This window comes from Dicentrarchus labrax, unplaced genomic scaffold (genome assembly GCF_905237075.1).
Source record: "Dicentrarchus labrax unplaced genomic scaffold, dlabrax2021, whole genome shotgun sequence".
In the NCBI taxonomy this organism is placed as follows: domain Eukaryota; kingdom Metazoa; phylum Chordata; class Actinopteri; family Moronidae; genus Dicentrarchus; species Dicentrarchus labrax.
In genome coordinates, this window is record NW_026136713.1 from 31,508,593 (window position 1) to 31,526,209 (window position 17,617).

At 37.7% G+C, this 17,617-nt stretch overlaps 1 protein-coding gene across 8 annotated transcripts in view; it reads left to right on the forward strand.

Annotated features, from left to right (window-relative positions):
• The window catches only part of lingo2 (leucine rich repeat and Ig domain containing 2), a 280,055-nt gene that overhangs the window by 51,991 nt on the left and 210,447 nt on the right, over nucleotides 1-17,617 (forward strand). The window lies entirely within an intron of this gene.

Here is a 17,617-nt window from a genome sequence, read left to right on the forward strand (position 1 = left end):
TGAATAAAACAGTTCATCTGACAGCATCACATAGTGCAAACTGTGGGACACTGTCTCCAAGATTTACAAGGAGAAATGGAAAGCATACTTAAAGCTCAAACTTATATTCATACTGCATGTTGTCTGGTTTGATCTTCTCAAACTTTCAAACTATTTATTAATATTAAAACTTTTATTAGATAATAGTAGGATCAAGTCATTGTTGGTTTTGGTCTTTTCATGGGATTTGTTGACAATAAGATATGGAATATCACCAGACTTATCCTTTAATCATATGATAAAAAATTGCAAAAGCCATCATGTTCAGTAGATAAAGTCTTTAAAAACACAGTTGGTTGTCTAAGAAATGTTTTATACACATTTTGTATGCAAACCAGTTACTGGAGCAAGACTATCTTTTGATATACAGTGAAACTACACTACAAGCTATTGCAAATTATTTAAACAAATGCATTCAGACTGCACAAACATTTCCATCTGTAAGCAGTATTTTTGCTCTTGCTGGGCTGCTGTCTTTTTCATCTCAATGCCTTTGGCTTTTTCAATGACTTTTCAATCTTGCATGACTAATAACTGACCATTAAGACTTTACATAAAGTTGATGTCATAGAGGAATTGTAGCATATCTGTTACATAAGTGTCTACATCATCAGTTTGGCTTGTGAGATACACATACTGTGTCTCGTGTTAGAGACATCTTAGACTAATTCTTGTGGACAAATGAAGTTTCCTCCAGTATTCTGATGCAGGTAGGAGAATGTATCATAACTGTGATGACGAGATGATCATCTTCATTATCACTGTTGATTGCCATATGAGCAGAGGAACATGAATAATGCCAGAAATCATGGATCATGGATTTTAATATTTTAGTAGGTCTTTTGAGCTTTGAGATTTGTATAGTAATTTATCCATTTCATGATGAGTTTCATGATTCATTATTAAAACATGTCCCTACAATTTTTTTTAGTAGCAGTGTTACATTTAATTTACCAGTTAATTTACTGGTACTGGCTGTGGTTTGATTGGTTACATCTAAGAAATTAGGATTTAAGAGAGAGTATTTGGAGTGTTCTGTTGCCCCTTCATTATATCTTATTTATCCCTTCATGTACTATCTCACTGTTGTGTTTTTGCTATTACTATAGTATTATTTTGGTAACTGCCATGTTGAATGAAGCCAATAGCTGTATAAATCAAACACTGTATAAAGAGGAAGAATCAATGCATTTCCTCCCTATTATTATGAGAACTGGAGTAAAGCCCCATTGGCTTTCAGTCATGCTTACTATTGATTGTGAAGGCCATAATTTACTTTTGTCCCAAAGCAAGCTTTTCACCCCATTACGCTCTGATCATGGCTCTTTGGCCAGAGCCAGTCTTGGTCTCCATCATCATTAACACCTGCCTGGTCATTAAATCGAGCAGCCAGATAAAGGGACAGAGATTATAGATTCCATCACTTGCTCTTCACATCAACCTGGCTAATGATTTTTGTAAAGGTCTAATGGATAGCATGGCAAAAGGCCAAGCAGTACCAAAAAGTCACAAGCTATGGCATTGGAACAAGTGTCAATGTGTTGGATTGTTTTGTACCTTCACCTTTGACATTCATTACAAAGCAGAGCCCCTTACTGGTCAATGAGGCCTGAGGTTGAGTATGCAGTTCATTTTTTAATGTAGCTGAAGTAATGCAGGATGTGTTTACTCAGCTGAAACACATGCAGATTTCCTGAATAATGACACATTTAAATAGCACTCACCTTTGAAAAAATAAAGGTACCTCCTGGTGGTTCAGCTCACTTTGATGTTAATAACTGTCTTTGAATAAAGTGTGTTTGTCTGTGTATATGTTTACTTAAATGCATTAAATACTTAGATATTATTACATCCATTTACTGTTTGCCCTACAGCAACATTTCCTTGGCCTAAGGCATTTTTGATATTTTGTCATTCAGTTATTTAAAGCGTTAAGGCCTATTTCTAAATGACATATGTCAGTTGCTCTTGTGGGCTACTGTGACTGTCCTCAGGCGTTTTGTCACATTTGGTCTTGATGTATTTTTTGTCCTTTTGTCCTTTGTCCTTTGAATTCCCATCATTTATCAGGAAATCTCACCAAAAACCACCTCCTTTCATTGAGAAAAATAACTGTGGGAAACATGATAAATTTCACCAAACTGAAGTCTAGGGGGGCAGCTGACATTTCCAGTCAAGGGTATGATTATAGGAGATGTTCTTAATATAAGATATAAAATGTAACACTTCTGCATTATAAGTGTCTACACACGCTAGACCTATGTTATATATTTTATTGAGTTATGTACTTTGATTGTCCCAAATGTTTCCAACATTGTTCAAAACCAGAGAAATCTGTCATTTTAGGTAACAGTGCTTTTTTTTATTTGCCTTGAGTTGCTGTAACTTCTGGGTGATAACTGGAATATGTCAGAGTGAGGAAGGAAGTCAGTAAACTAAACACAACAGGAATAAAACTTTTTTCTAATATTTTTTGTTGCTGTTTGCCTCTGTTGACATGACAGCTTAAGATAGACAGGAAAAGTAGAGACCACTAGTCAGACTGGAATCCATGGGGGCTTCAGCAAGGGCTTAGTACATGGGGCATCAGCTCTACCAGGTGAGCTAGTGTGCCCCTAACGTGAATAAAACTTTAATCCATTACCTTGTCCATGAACATGATTTCTGCCTGAGTCACATCAGAAATATTTTCATCAGCAATAGTGGCTATTTAACATTTAAGACAACAACTCCCATGAACCCACAGTACTTCACCATGTCATAAAACTAAGTATTTTGCTATTGTTTTGATTTGAAAGACCCCTACTGGTAGAAAATTACTATGTATGTAAATTATTCTATGTAATGAGTGTCAATCAGCACTACTTAAAGACCAATGCAGCTGTGCGCAATAACGCACTGCACTGTTTTTAAACAGCTCTTTCAGAACTTTGGGTTTTAAGACTATTTTCAATATTGTGGGTGCTTTCATTTTCAATTTCACAATGAATGCATTTGATTTGTTTTATACCAGAAAAATAGAGAACAATATACACAATATAACAATATAACACTACAAATAGTACCCTACACAAATCGGTTTCTTTCTCCAGCAAGTGTCTGATGGACTCAAAGGTAGCTAAGACTTAGAGCCATCCATGGTCTCAATCAATACATTCTTGTCTGTAAAGCATCCCTGCCAAAATGGTTACCGATAGCCTGAAGAGTAGAGCACGACACATCAGGAAATAAATTAGGATCCTCATCTAGATGGACTTAGGCCCCATGTATCATTCAGCAGTTGGATAACACACAGAGTAGCTTGAGAAAGTCTGAGAGAAAAGGTCAAGCTTAAGAGATTGCCATTTGGTAAATTGGCTGTACTTGTATAGCGCCTTTCTAATCTTACGACCACTTGATGCGCTTTACACTACAAACCACATTCACCCATTCACACACATTCATACAGTGATGGCAAAGCCCATCACAAACAGAAATAAATTCAAATTCACACACATTTATACACCAGTGCAGAGTATCCAGGAGCTGGGGATCAAACCACCAACCTTCTGATAAGGTGGACGACCCGCTCTACCTCCTGACCCACAGCCTAATATTTGTGCTTGAAACTGTGTTTAAACTGTGTGTGACAAAATTAATATGAGTTTATTTTTGTCTTTATGTAAGTATTTAGGTAGATCAATTGGTAAATAGATTGAGAGAGTACATACACACACACTCCTAAAAAACAGCGGGAAAGCGGCACTGCAACAAAGGATTATAGATATTTATGGTTGCAGTAATCTTGAGGCGCATTTATTCATAAAAAAAAACAAAGCTTATAAAATTGTAAACATTCTTCTGTCTGTAGGCTCAACTAGCTGTGCAGGTTTGACCATTCCCATTTTCAGACTGTGTGTGGACAAAGGATGTTTCAGTTGGTTTCCCTTTTTGCTTGCACACTGACATTGAAGTTTGAACGTGAGCTATTTTAAATATGGCAATTACTTAGCTGGCTAGCTGCAAAGGAGTAGTGTCCTTGGGCCTTAGGCTAGACAAACAAGCAAACAAACAAAGAACAAAAAAAACAGCATATAAATACAGACTGAACAGAATAACTTGTGGATCAGATTTACAGCAGTGTTAGTCTATTTCTACAAGAATGAATGAGTTGTATGTTATAGACAAAAACAACCGTAACACAAAAAGCAGAATAACTGGATCAATCCCAGTTAGCAGTTGCCAGTCATCGATCTAAGAGGTAGCTTGACTTTTGTTGCCGTGAACATTCAATCCCCTATTGATCCTCAAAGTGTCAAGTTCTTGTTAAGGAGGCCTACACCTCATCCTGATGCAATGCCTTGGCAGGGCAAAGAACATTTCTAAGCAAAACCGAGGAAAGAGGGAGAAGGAGAGAGGGAGACTGAGATGGAAGGAGAAAGTAATGTCACTAACATACCAAACAAACAGAAGTAACACAACTGCATTGATTGCGTGGTTGGTTGTGGAAGTAGAGTCACATTGTTATACTGCTGCGAAGTTTGCGATAGGCTGTCATTCACTGTAAATGGGACTTGACCTTGCTTCTTGGCACCGCCCACTGAGCTGCAGACTCTTAAAAGCTGGCCAGCTGCAGTACAGGGAGAAGTTGATAAAGGTTAAACTTTATGCAAATATTGGGCTTGTAATTGTTTTCTACTCCGCCGCATTGTCACTCAGTCTTGCAAGCTCAGGAGTCATTGTTGTATTAAAACACATCCCAAGGTAAAAAAACAAAACAACAAAAAAACAGGTACAGGTTTCTCGCGTGTAGTGCGGCAGCTATGTCAGAAAACATTGCCTACTACTTTTTATGTGTATATCGAATTTTTGACTGGGAATGAGAATGAGCAGCAACAACGCACACAAAAGGTGGATATTGTGGCTGCATGTGGATATTTTTCCAAATCATAACCCATCATCTGATACAGTCCGTGTTTTAACTTCCTTCATACTTCATGAGGGACCCAATCACCTTAGGTTCACAACACTTCTTTAGCCGCGTCTCTCACCACACTTAGAGATTCAGGCCCCTACTCCACCTTTCCCTTCCCCTCTGACTTTGTTGTGCTACAGTTGGAGCTTTATGCCAGTGCAGTTGATGAGCTGCTGTGTGATTAGCTCCCTTGCCAGGTTCATGCTCAGTTCTGCACAAATATTTAAAAAAACATGCGTGTATTGGTTTTCACCTCAAACGGGTACAAACATATTAAAAAAGCTGTGGCAAAATGTTGTGCACCAATATAATATCCTATGACATAGGATACAACCCAAGACCTGCAGGGTCTTTACTGGGAAATATATCATAGGGGCCTCCGTTCCCTCAAATGGAGCATTTTCTACCCCTCGCAGATCCACAGCACATGAATTTACGGCTATTTTTAAACTGTCTTAGAAGACATTAAAAATTTTTTCAAAAGAACACCACTCACACTACAATGGTATCTCCCTTCCTCCTATGTCTATTTATCTATCACCTGACACCTGTGTATATGCAGCAGTGTGTGATACTGGCAAGTAGCCTGTTGATGCTGTGTTATCTGATGTTCTGTAAATATGAACTGCTCACTACAATAACCGTTCATGTCAGCCTACTAGTGGTAACTGCAAGTAGCATATGTTGGGGTTGCTGATATCTTCCAACTGGCATGCCAAGTTGTTGAAGTGTGTCAGTGAACAGTTAGCAGCAATTTCACTAGTGTCAGAAGTCCAAAGTATAAAAAAATCACAGTTAACAGTGCACACTAAGTATCAGTTGTAGCCTGTAAAGAGCTGATCTCGAAATCCTAGAAATAGCTTTGGATGTTGGCATACCAATAAGTAGATCATATGAAGAACACTTAAAACTTCAGCTTCTAAATCCACTATTCTGATGTAACAAAAGCAAGGTAGAAATTCAGCAAAGAGGAGTACAGGTATATAAAGACTATCATGACTCCTGCTCTATGATAGTTGTTAAGTGGGCGCTTTTAAGGATATTTAGTACCTGTGGTATCAGTGGTATTGTGCCAAATTGAAATATTGTCATCACTTTCTGGATTGAGTTGCTAGAAGACACCATTGGCTTTTTTGGTGTCAATAGTATAGCAGCAGTTCCTAAGACCCGGAGTTATGAAATGATCTCAATTGATTTCTAAACTTACTGGGTGGGAGGCTGTTCTGTCAAAGGTTAATATAACCTGAAACTTTGATCTATACTGCAATGTTCAATGTTTTATAAGTTCAATAGTCTTGTCTCCCTTGGTCTAATTACAGTACAATCAATTTTTGACTTAGTTTGTCTCAATATTTCACCTGCAGACTTCTGAGGTCTTACACTTGAATGTAGCTGCTCAAATGTTTGGCACAGTATAGTTGAATAAGGTATCAAAGGAGGAAAGGAGGGCTACATACTAGGAGAAAGACTTGAGTAGACTTGATTTCTCGGCTCGACATAGATTTCTTGTTGTGTTGTGCTGTCTGTTCGGATTTTTTGTATTTTAGTCCTTGTCATTGCTCCAGTCCATTGTACTGTCTGTCTGTGCTGAATGGTTATTCCTGCCCCAGTTTCTTTTGGCACAAAGGTTTTTGAATACAAAGTTTCATAAGAGCAGATATTGATGACATATTTGACAAATATGTGTAAAAGAAAAAATGAAAGGATGAGATATCCTGAGTCATGACAACATCATAACAGTATTATTATCTGCCCTTGACATTAAACAGGACAACCTACCACTCATCTGACAAATTGGAAAATAACTAACAGAACAAATAGTCGACACACTGCCTATTAGCAGGTTTCTCAAATTGGCAGGTGAACCTCTTCAGGCCATCACCTTGCTGTCTTCCTTCACAAATTGCAATGACACAGGCTTTTGCAAATACTTCTAAGTACAGTCAGAACAGTCGCAGGGACCAAAGCACTTATTCGCACTACTTTATTCCAGCTGAGCATGCCGTATACGTTATTTTAATTTAATTAATGCAATGTCAGGAACAAGGAAGAACAAATTACATAAATGGTCCAGATCATGTTCGATAATACAGACTATTAACTGGCTCACTCTGAGACAACAAAGTGACCTGGAGATGAATGCACAGTGGTCTTGCATGTAATATAAATTAATTTGCAACAGTATAGCTGTGCAATAACCTGAATATGATACCAAAAAATAGATATAAGTACTAACTCTGTGTTGATATTTTAGCTAAAAATAGAGCTACATTCACTTCTGTGGCTGCCTAAGAAATGCATCAATTAGATGTTACATCCTTTACATTTGGTCAGCTATCTGTAGGAACAACTAAATAAAAACTTATACGGATTATCACAAAAGTTGATGACTAACAATGTTTGTTTTAAAGGGAAATGGCAATAATAAATAATAATAAAATAAATCATAATAACAATAATAGGTTAAAATAAAAATAAAAACCTGAGATTTACAAAAGCTAAGACTCAACAATACGAACAATGTGATGGCGAAAACATGAGATTTTAACCAACAATAGATCAGAGTATTTTTAGTCATTCTTTAGTAATTGTAAGTCAGAGGAGTTAAAGGAGTTACAGAAAGTAAAACATGAAATGACTCTGAACAGTCAACTATTTCTCTTATCCCATCAGCTAAAACTGCCCACACTGCTCATGGTGATAAGCCAATTGACTTCCACCCAGAATGAATGAAATTGACAAAATGTAAACGTGTCTGTCTAACAACGATATGTCATACATTAACTGTATTTAACAAGCCTGAATCAGTGGGCTCATTCTGTATCTTGTTGACTTACTGACAAACAACTTTTAGTCACATAGGCGGCTGCCACCAGTGGTAACAAGCAGACTGAACTGAGAGTATAGCCAGAAATACCTGTCTAGAAGGAAGGCAGAGAGAAATCAATTAAAAAGGATGCAGATAACGTCTGACATTTCTGCTAACACCAAAGAGATTGTTGTCTGCGAGATGAATGCTTGAGCTAGGACTGTTTGATTGCACTGTCCTCTTTGACAGCTGGGGCTTCAGAGAGGCCAGGTTAAACTGCATTGTTACAAAAGCACCTTACGTGGATTCTGTGTTATTATTCAATATTATTGTTTTGATTTATCTTTTGTTTTTAAAAAAGATACAAAGAATATCTGCGAGAGTTATTTGTATGTGAAATGTATTACCTGCATATTTTGTGTTTTATATTGTACGGAAGTGTAGTCTCACATTGTTATACTGTATTTCAAAATGCCCTGAAACTCTGAACACCATACAGAAAACATTTTTTAGTTTCTTCCCAAAATTTGAAGGAATCACCTCGGTTTGACTAGTTCATTTACATGTAAGCATCTAAATGAAAGAATCATTTATATGTACATTAAATTAAGAGGAATGAAGCAATGAAACATAGATGACTGTATTTCTTGCGTGATGCAGTTGTATTTTATTGTCTGACTCAAACTGTTTCTCTCATTTGTTGTTGAGCCAAAAGTACACCTACTTAATTCAAAGGAGTTGAGTCATTTTGTCAGATTTTGTCAAATGAAAGAAACATTCAGCAAGATGAATAAAATAAAATAATGGTGGATCCCTGAGGGCGCAGTGCTGCACAAATGGTTGGGATTTGCATGAAACAGAATATGATAATAGTAGATATGTGTAATTGTTCATGGGTCACGCAGATGGGCAGAGTCGAAGCAGACATACATTTGCTAAGGCACTTAGAGAATAACTCAGCGCAGTACTGAACACAAAGTGACACAGGCACACATGCAAAATGTCATACTGAATTTTTTGCTTGTTATTTGGGGGGAAACAGTATCACACAGTGCTGAGGGACAAATCGGGTTGTCACTTAGATACACAGATTTATTTGCGAAATAACATAATTCCAATTGTCCGAAAACTAGCGTCCCATCTGCATCATCGTCACCCATGAAATTACATTTTCACAAGACGCTTCAGGTACCAAGGGGAAAAAAAACAACTAACTTATTTGTTTTCACAGTGGTCAGTTATAATTTACATTGGGTGTGTATTTGAGTGCTGTGTTTTTCTACTTTAAGCTATGCAGCTATCAGTAAAGATGGTTGGTTCGATGTGGACCGCATTGCCTTGCTAACCTCATACCTAATGTAAAGATGAGGGTGAGCACTGGATGAAACTAATGCACTTTAAGTGTTTTGTTATGCAAATTCAAATGAGTGAGCCTTTTTAGATGCAGACTGTTTAGTAAAACAAATAATAATAATAAATTCTGCCTTTTATTTCCGGCAGAAACTCCATACTAATTTCTTTGAACAAATTGCTTACAGGCAGTCCATAATCGTGTCCACACTTTGTGAATGTTGATATACTCTATGTCAGATCTATATATCTAACAATGTAAATTGACTTACAGACAATGCTGAAGTCACTGAAAGATTAAACCTCTAATGACAAGCTTTGGAAACATGGATCGAAGCTCATCATGCAACAAATGAAGCATCAGAAAAAAGGCAGATGAACAGTATTATTTCTTTCCTACAAATGGATAGTATATTTATTGATTTACTGACTGATCACATAGATAAACCACAGCTTTTTAACTTAATGTCACCTTCTTATGTGGACCTATTTGTGTTCTGCTGCAGTTTGCAGGTGTAAGGACTAGTGTGACTTGTACAAGTATAACTGACAGGCAGCAAGTATGCGTCCTTGCATCGCTGGCACTGTGAAGGTCTGGAAAAATTCACAGGCATCATGAAGAGTGACAAAATAATGCTCCTCTCACCTCCCTATTTGATACAAATATAAATCTCATATCCGTGGTGCTGTCAGTGTTGATGAGATTATGACCAACCTCACTCATCGTTGTTTACCCAACATATTAGCCTAAATTAATGACACCAAATTCAAAAAGAGCAAACATAGCATTAACATAATATGCTTTAAAGTAGACACAAACAAATTATATATTTAATTATCTTACATACAATGCAACTGTTTTTCACAGGGTTACTGAGAGAAAACTGTCTTCTGATAAAAACATGATCAGTCAGTATCATTTTTGTATCCACATTTTTGTGTCAGTGAAACTTCTGTGGATAAAAGCCTGTGTTTTCTTTTTTTCACAATATAACAATGTATTGTAATAGTAGTGGAGATTCATGACAGGAGCATACAGAAATCATCATCATAAAGGATGAGTTCTGCCACCTGAGCTGCACCCCTTTATTTTATCATCTAACTGGAAATTCTGAAGCTATAGTAAACTTAGAATTAGGTATTTTAAACTGAAGAGGTGATATTTTAACATAGTCTCACTCCAAAGTCGTCAAGTACTTCAGCTTGGTCAGTGCCTTCTGCTGCAAAATGAGATGCTGTAGATATCCCTTTAGCATCATTTCTGGACGTGGCCACCATCAAAGTAAGGGGACAGAAAGTGAGAAAAGCTGCATATGGAGGTGATGGGATGGATGGATGGCTCAAACAGAATACAGGACTTTAACATAGGGGGACCGCTGTTTGTGTCCTGTGTGAAATCCAAAAGTAAACAATTTGTTTTAAATGAAGTATGTAATTTGTAAAACATACCATTATGTTGAAGTCTTGTCAGATACACTACATAAGTTTGTTCCAATTCATGTACTCAAGGTATATCAGGTACGTGACGTGACATACAATCTTTGGCTAATCCTAACCAAGTAAGTTTGTGCCTAAACCTAACCAAACTGCCACCGTTAACCATGCAAGCATTTATTATTGCATATTTATTATCATATTTATTGCAACATATTTTCAAGCAGTCCTGTCATCAGGTCCTAGAAATGCCACCAGTCTTAATTGCTTCCTTCCAAATGTTCATCGTAGTCAGAAAAAAGTCCATTATCGTCTTGGACTTTCTGTGCAGGCATTTTTAAACTTGGAACATGTCTGCAACTTGCTGTTTCTTGGCCTTCACAGTTGCCAGACATTGCAAATTTTGTAAAAGGGGACTATGTGGTGCAGAGCTGCAACATGGGCACCCCTGTATTGTGGAATATGTCAAATGTTCACTTGCATTTCAGCCCATCCCCGTTCGAAAAAAACTCTTTGTGTCCCTTTGGCTTGCGTAATGTTTGACATTCAACCAACTCCCTTACTTCAGCTGGAATTCACTGTTTCTAGTGAGCTGGATAGCTCTCCAAACCCTCACATCTTCCAGCATTTAAACAACCACATGTGGACTGGCTCATGAAAATTGAGCCATCCAGCACAATGCAGCACTATATTTCCATAAGTCTTCTTTCTCTCAATCTGCTTCCATGAAATCCTTTTTGATCATGTGCAATCCCTCCTCAGTACCTGGCTGCCGACCATTTTCTCCACACAAATGTCCATTTGGCACAAAGAATGCAGCAGACATGATTCTGCTTTACATTTCCAAGCCGGACAAATTGGGCTAAGATACCAGCTGTTAAGCATGGGAAGGCTAATCAGTTTAGCAGAATGCTAAGGATTATGCAGTCAAAGAAGAGTTGTTGTTCTAAAGACAATATACTGCAGAGGACAACACATCTGCTGTTGGTTTCGTTATCTGAGATATTTCCTCTTGTTCATTCTGGAAGCTTGTCTTAGCCTTGTTATTTGCTCGCTGCTGTTTACCACAGGCCTGTTGTGAAGGAAGTGTCCAATTAACTGTGGATTTGGTGGCATGTGCTATCACATCAGGGTTCCCAGAGTCTCACGTCATCTGTGCTTGTGTGGCAGGGTGTGAGGGCTTTAGGCCAGCAGTTCTAAATCACTTCCCTCTGCTAAATGTACTGCATAAAACGTTGTATGTCTTCATGTGATAAAAAGAAAGCGACACAGAGAGTGTCAGAGACTGTCTGTAAGACAGAGTTCATGTGTTCTGTATAAATTATGCTTATGCACATATATTAATATGAATTGGAAGCTGCACATACTACAAAATAATAATTGCAATAATGATGAGACACAATGTAAATACATTTATTCCATACATTTAAGGGACAACAGCTTTAGTTAGCAGAACAGGAATTTAGTTACAACTACTAATTTTAGTGTGAGTTTTTCTATGTGGCAGACAAAGATTGAAGTGAAAAGAACTATTAATTCTTTGGATTTTAAGATCACAGCACTGTTTCACCTGACTTTCAGAACCAGTAGATGTCGCACTCGAGTACCAGCATCTCAGACCAAAACAGAAACATGTTACAACCCACCCACCCACACTTCATTCAAACTGGGCAGAAACAAACTCACCAAAACTATCTTTGTTTTCTCATCTAACTCGGTGAATTAAGTATTTATTTTCACCAAACCAGAGCTGGTGATTGTTGGAACAGTGGAAAGATCAACAAACAGCCTCCTTAAAGCCAACCATTTCACAGGGAGAGACTCATATTCACGAACACGCTCGCGCTGCCGGACTGGCAAAGTAGACTAAGCACAGACAAGCTCAGATTACAACACACATGAAGGGATGAATATATAAAAAATAAAATATCATGATAAATGAAAATAAAATGTGTATATGTCTGTACCTTTTTGTTTTCATCCCGTTAACTATTCCACTTCAGCCTTCAACACTGTGTTCTGTAACCCCTTGTGCTGAATGATTGGAGGGTTTGGGCAGGCTCCTTTGTTGGTCTTCTTTCTGCAGATTGTTTAAGACTGGCCTCATAAAACGGGGTCCCAAGGTTCACACACTGTAGGAGTCTGACTCAGGCACTGTGTGCTTCAAGCAATGATGCAATAAACCTTTGTTTAGCAGCATTACACTGTGGTGGACACTGAGCTCTCAGCATGGGGCCAAACGCACAAGTATTTTCCAGTTCCAGCCTTTTTTAATCTTTTCCAAAGGGGATGTTTTTAGATACTTTTACTGCCACTTGCACAGCTTTCTGACCAACTGTATTGTCCCTGTTTGTTTTTTCACTGCTATATGTTAATTAATGTATTTGTGGTTTTTTTTTCATCATTGTAGTCTGGCAGGTGGATTTGCCTTCATCTTCTCTCTTCTGTCTTTTTATGCTTGAAGTACTGACACTGTCCTTACTCTGTTTCCTTTTTTGTTTCATCCAAGCTGTATGCGTATGGACCTGTTTGCAAATGTATGCCTCTGACCCAAAAGTTTCCATGATTTCTTTGTGACATTTTAGTGACCTTTTGAACTAATAGTGTCCATGTTGCTACAGTCTTTTTTTTATTCACTTTTCCTTTGTGTGTAAAAAAGTGAGCTGAATTTGCTTTTCGTCTATTCTGTTTTATTCTCTTTGAAGAGAGACGGATGAAAAGGAGGATGGGGGAGGGTAGTTAATACTTTCCATAAAGCTACTCCAGGCAATATAAATTGGAGGCTGGCAGCGTCTCTGCACACGTAACTGTACTACGCTGTCTGATCGAGTGTCAAAATATGTTGTCTTTTACATCAACCACTTCACCAGTCAGTTGAAAATAACATCTTATTCTGCTGGTAATTTAAATTCATTGTATTGGAATGTACCTTGAAAAAAAAAAAAAAAAACAATATATGTCAAACTCACGTGCAGCATTGTTCGTTTGAACTGAACACCCAATATGGTGTTACTGTCCCTTCGGGTGTTAGCAGTATACCGTGTCCATGGTATATTGTCGTATGAAAATTGATAGTTGTATTGAATTCTACTGCATTAGTGTATATAACATAATACTTTATGAAATTGTAATGAATAATTTGTTCAACCAAAAAGAAACCCTTCTGTTTTCATTCCTTTAATTATTGTATTATTGTACTGTGACAATCTCAAACTGTTGCAGCCCTATATCTTTGTGATAGCAGATATGTTCAGCTAAAAAGATGCACAAAAACACAAAAGAAATCATAACATTTTATTAAAGCTCTTAAGAGTCCTCCCCATAATTGTCACGGTAATAGCTTAGGATTTCAGACACTGTAAAGGAAGAGAAACCTCATTCATCATCATTAATGCATTCAGTAATTTAGATTTGCCACCATACTGCTCATTAATACAGTCTAACAGTTAACATTTTAAGGTAGAGCTGCATTTGATTGTAAAATGAAATGTATGCACATTTGTGAGTATGCCCTATCTACAGTAGGTGATACACATATAGAAATCTGATTAGTGTGAACTTCAAATATTGTGAAACAGGATCGACCCCTATATTTATTAAGTGTGCATCCATTAGAAACTGTATGACCAGTGGTAATGTGTGACTTGAAATTCAGTCAATGCAAGAACATACTTGGACACAATTTAGTGCCAAGACTAGAAATTATTGTTGCTAGTGCTCCGTGTTGTGCATGTCATTTAATTGAGCTTTGGATCAATGCAACTAGGCCTAAAGGCTTCCTTTGGCATGTTTGTGTCATCAATTGAATTGAATGCACAATGTTCGAATTGCTCTTCATGTCTGGCTATATAATGAAATCGCTGCCTGGGGTTTGGGCTGAGTAACTCTGTTGCACATGATGACTCCAGCTGTGTCTTGAGTCTGGCTGAGCTCAGACCTTGAAACCCACTGAATTGAAATGTGAAATAATTCATGATAGAGGATGTAAAGTCTGGTCATAAATCCAACAGGGAAATGGTGAGGTACTACATAGGCTCACGGAAACAAGCCAGTGATTGAAAGGATTTTATTGCAAGAAACTCTGTAGCCTGCAGGGCGAAATTGAAAGCAAAAAACAACAACAAAAAACAAATGAAGAATCTAGTTGTAGTGATACAAATTAACTGAACTACTTTAGAGCTTGAGAATAGCTACCTGTACAACTTTAAAAAAGCAGGACATTCACTGTTTCCGGTATTTATGTAACAAGGACAGAAAGACAGTGAATAAGCATTGAAGTGAGTTGAGCCTTGTTGACAGTGTGCCCTTTTGTTCCTGGCGAGGACAGTTGCTAGATTGAATTGATCTGACTTTAGAGCCTAACCATTTATCTTGGTCAGTCATATCTGATCTGTGGCTGTCAAGTGGAGACAGACTCCTCTGAGAAATAAACTGCTTGGAGAGCAAGTGAAGGGTCTACTTTACCTCTCTACCATGGTGGCAGCATCTCCTTTACAAGTTATGTGTTTGTTCCTCTACAGGAATCCCAAGATTTTTCAGCATTAAAATGTTTAGAGCTGAAACAATTAATCAATTAATCGATTAGTCATTAGTCAGTTATTATAATAATAAATGAATCAAGAAAAAATACCAAACATTCTTATTTCTGAATATTTTAAGGTTTTATACTGTTGTTTAGCTCTTTGATGGCAATGTATTGGGGCTTTAAGGAGTTGTGATAAACATTTTTCACTTCTGACATCTTATAGAATAAACAATTAATCAATTAAAGGTTGGGTCAGTCATTCTGGAGAAAGACGGTTGATTAAGTCTCATTACCAGGTCATCCAATACCAACACTTTGGATTGGTGGCTTGAAGATAGTTGATTGTTGAGTCTCATTCTGTCACAATCTGAGAGCACAAACAACACCTGTTGTGTTATGTGGCTCACTCCAAGCCACTTTGTTTGCTTCCCATTTCCCATTATTTAAAGCATCTGTGTTTGATGACCTGGGAATGAGACACAATAATCAACAATCTTTCTCAAGAATGAGAAAGAACTCTGAAAGTAACCTCTCAGTTGTAGTCATATTGCAGTTATATCAACATAATATTTATAATTTAGTAAAGTAAGTATTTTTTACAATCAATTTAGCACAGACACAGTAATGTAATGTAGGTTACAAGATCAAATGCGAAAAATAAGTAGGTAAATGCTCCATTACTTTCCTCCAGCTGCAACAGGATTCTGTTGGTCCTGCAGCCATATTTACCTCTGAGATTTTCACTTTAGTTAACCTCTCTCCAAGGACCCCACTGGAAACAGACAACACAAATTAAAAATTCTATTGGCACAGTTGAAGCTTAGCAATGTCACTCCAAATTAGAAGGCTGTGAGCTGATCCTTTTGACCGTGTCTTCCGCTACCTGGGCCATTTCTAAGCCACAGATGATAATCCTCAGGGGACCCTCATTAAGTCTTTGCTCATTTTGCCGCAGCACAATTGCTCTGTACTACAGCGCACAAATCCTCCAACAGTGGATTAGGCTGATCAGTGGGTGGGATGAAAATAGCAGCCTCGGTAAATCAGTGGCATAGGTGAGCATTTCTTAGGTGTCAGCAGCCACTGTTCACATGTCCGGTGGTGTGCATCAAACAGTTTGAGTTCAAGGAAGCTATTTCAGATGTGAAATTATGCTAAATACCTAGTTACAGTACATATTTGCCATTTAAGTGGCTCAAATGTGGCTTAACAAGTGAGATCACTGAGCAAGCCAGTACTGCTGAACTTTGATCTAGTGAGTAAATTCCAGCTGGCATTAAGACTTTTGGGGCCTACATTTTCTAAATCTTTCACATTTCCTTACTGCTATGAATCCAGTTGCAGTATGGATGAGAGTGGCTAGATAGGTTTCTTTTGTTGTAATATGACATTCGTATGAATTGTAAACATTAAATAGGTCGGTCTGTAGTGATATTTACAAGTAATCTACATAATGGTAATTTCGTGTTTTGTTTTTTACTTTAAAACTTGTAAGTATTTCCTGATGTGACAGAGTGAAGGTCACGTACATGTGAGAGTTCAGTGACGTCAGTGCCAAAGCCCCAATCAGCACTACAATGTGCATTATGAAATACTTGTTCCTGCTTTGTCATGTATTTTGAGTTGCCTACTATTCCAGAGCTCTACCAGTCAAAGGAATGGATTTTATTGGTAAGCTTTCAAAATGCACTGAGCACATCAATTTGAACACGAAGGGTGCTAGCATAAGTTCTGACAGGCCACGTCATCAATAAAAGCACCCTGATGAGGTGATGGCCAGCGGATCTGACCACCAAATGTTTTAGCTGACAGCTGACTGTACGCTCACTGAAATACCTTCCAGCCATCATTTGATGGGTTGAAACGCAGCACAGTGCTACTTTCATTAGCTCATATCATTAGCTTCTTTGGATTCAGAATAATATGTTTTTACTTTCAATTGCCATTTTATTTTGGTTGATCACTAAAACATAACTTCCTTTAAAGTTGTTTTTTTTTTTCAATCTCTACCTAAGCGCATCAAATTATTATACACAAATGTGCACACAGTATCACTTCATTTTAACTGCCTTCACTTGTATATACACATTATAGTTTGTATGTATTTTTGGCATCCTAGGAGACGAGCAAGCGTACTTTTACGGATCATGAGTGCAGCCTGTTTGTAAGATATACAGAGTGACAAGAACAAGTAAACCAGTGTTCCACATATGGTGTGGATGCTTTGCAATCAGTTACCTGTTTAATTCTGGCTGCTTTACGGTCGACTGAACGTGCTGCTCTCTCCCACACAGTGAGCAATGCTGTCAACCCAGAAAACCACAGCAACAGCAAGCATGGGTGACTGCAGATACATTAAGCAGTACTAGTGGTTCTTTAAGGGAAGAAGCTAATGTTTGGTCAACAGCTACATGTGTTGCTATGCTTTTCTGTTAAATAAAGTGTCTTAAAAGGTCTTAAAAGTTGGTTGGCTTCAAGTGTGCTCATTGAGTTGCCTTTAAACTGT